This window comes from Apis dorsata, unplaced genomic scaffold, assembly GCF_000469605.1.
Source record: "Apis dorsata unplaced genomic scaffold, Apis dorsata 1.3 scaffold_44, whole genome shotgun sequence".
NCBI classification, from domain to species: Eukaryota; Metazoa; Arthropoda; class Insecta; order Hymenoptera; family Apidae; genus Apis; species Apis dorsata.
This window is the reverse complement of record NW_006263346.1, coordinates 179,163-181,658: the sequence shown is the minus strand read 5'-3', so window position 1 is coordinate 181,658 and position 2,496 is coordinate 179,163.

Below are 2,496 nucleotides of genomic sequence, written 5' to 3'. Positions count from 1 at the left end.
TTTTTTTTTTTTTTTTTTTGAAGAAAAACGTCACGCAGGTTACACATGAGATTATTTAGCGGCTGCTGCTCGATTAGCTTGTCGATTAGCTTTTTTCATATCAACAAATTCGCGTTGTGCACCGCCGTCTCTGTCTTCGGATCCGCACGATTCCTTTCTTCGCCTTGACTCGACGTAACTTCGTTTCTTTTAACCTCGTCGATCGCGTTTCCTGTGTCCTCTTTTTATTATTATTATTATTTTATTTTATTTTATTTTTTTTTTTTTCTTTAGGATAGATGCATCGATCGATCGATGCGCTTTTGTTCCTCGCTCCATAGATTATAGCATTGCAGTTATATTTCAGCGACTCTGATGGAATGTCTTAAAGTTTTTTGAATTTAATTTTATTATTTGACGTTATTATCATTTTTCGAGGAAAATAGAGAGGGAATTTCTTGATTCTGATTTATAAAATTGGATATGAATGTATGGTAACTGATTTTCTTTTAATTCGTTTCATTTATATAGTTTCTATCTTTAATTATTTTTAATTTATTTCGACATCAGGGAAATATTTCTAAACTGTAGGTAATCAAGAATTTTTCCAGAATATCGAAAAACTTAGAAAATTAGGAATATTTATGAATATGTAACAAAATTTGATTATTTTATTTAGTTTAACGAATAATTATTTTTAATCTTTAATCTTCTCGGTATTATTTTAAATACTTTGATCATTTTACAAACTGGACAAGATTCAATTTCACCAGAATCGCTATAATAAAACTCGAATTTACTAGACATTTACTAGACCATCCAACGATACCAACTGTTACCATAATCATCATCGAGAATTCTAAAGGTGCTACGCAGGTGCGTGATGGAGATCTTTAAGGCCTGTCATCCTTATCACTTTATACACTCATCGAACTTATACAGAGATACATAGAACACAAAACACATATATACAAAAAAAAAAGAAAGAAAAAAACATACTCTTATACATTTAGAATACAAATAGAAGAAATATTTCTCGTACGAATCTATTCAGCATCCGATTTTTACATTTGCTCGAATTTTTGCACGAGTATCTTCTTGGATGCCAAAGATTCGAATGAAGAAAAAGAAAAAAAAAAAAGAAATATCTTCGTACATACCTCTGAGCCTAGAGAATAGAGTAATCCTGCTCGACGATTTTTGCCAGATCGAATCGAGTCTCGATCGAGCAAGAAATCGTTAAACAAATTCGAGACAGTTTCGAAAATCATCGCGGATCGATGCTCGGATGTCTCGTCTCGAGCAATGTGCAGCTTCGACAAGATGAAGAATGTCGGCGGGCACACGTTTCTTTTCGTTCTTTTATTCGATCGTGTCGTTCGATTAACCCTTTGAGGTTTCAACATTTTCATGGATAATAAGATAAAATTCTTCGAAAGTTGTATCTGTAACAAGATACGTTTTTATTAAGTTGAGTTTTATTAATCAATAATATATATTTTCATTTTATTATATATTTAAGTTATAAGAATTACGACTCTTTTTTTAATCATAACATTTTCTCTTGAATATTAATCTCTTGTATCGTTATGAACTTAATTCTCTAATTAACTGCAAAAGAAAAAAATAAATAAGCAATTATATTTTATAATTAAATTATACAAAATTTATGAAAGTTTATACCAATTTTTTTGTAAAAGTAATTGCAGTAATCGCAAAGGGTTGAAATAACACGATCCATCGATTCTTATTCCAATATCTCCCTTTATATATCTATAAAAAAATACGTATATCAGCAACGCTCGATTAAACGTATTAGAGTCGTTTCTCTTCCGGTCCGAGGACGTTTGTGTGTACATAGGATCGTCATAATAATAGCGTATGGTATTTTTATAAAAATTCTGATCGGAACGACGCAATCGTAGACCGCGAGGAATATATTAGCGTTCCCCATTCTTCGCGCGAGACAATTTCCTTTCACCTTCTCTATTTTTTACCTTATCACCCCTCTTCCCCGCTCCTCCCTCCCCACTCTTTCCCCAAAACGACACTTTTTAGTATTTTAAATCTTTTTTACAAATCGTATCGTATATTTACACGTAGAATTAGTTTATACCTTATATTTTATAACGTAGGGACAAGGATCGTCGGGGGTAATATATATCGCCCTCGCGCGATCGCTTCTACCAACAGAGATGGATGCTAACCGGTGCTGTATTAAACAATTCGTGGAACGGTCGCTGTTTCCTGAAGACCCAGTTCGCCATCGTTAGTATACATACGTGTAGGCTATAAAACATAGACCGTAGCAAGGTGATGACGCATCTTTCGTTTTGTATGCGTTTTGTATATGTATGTGTGTGTGTGTGTGTGTGTGTGCGCGTGTGTATGTGTGTGTACGTACGGATTTAAGTTCCCTCAAAGGCGAAGAACGACGATCAGGATGAAGCAAAACGACGAGAGGATATAAAAGAAAAAAGAAAAAAAAAGAGGTAAATATAATAAAGTGAATATAAA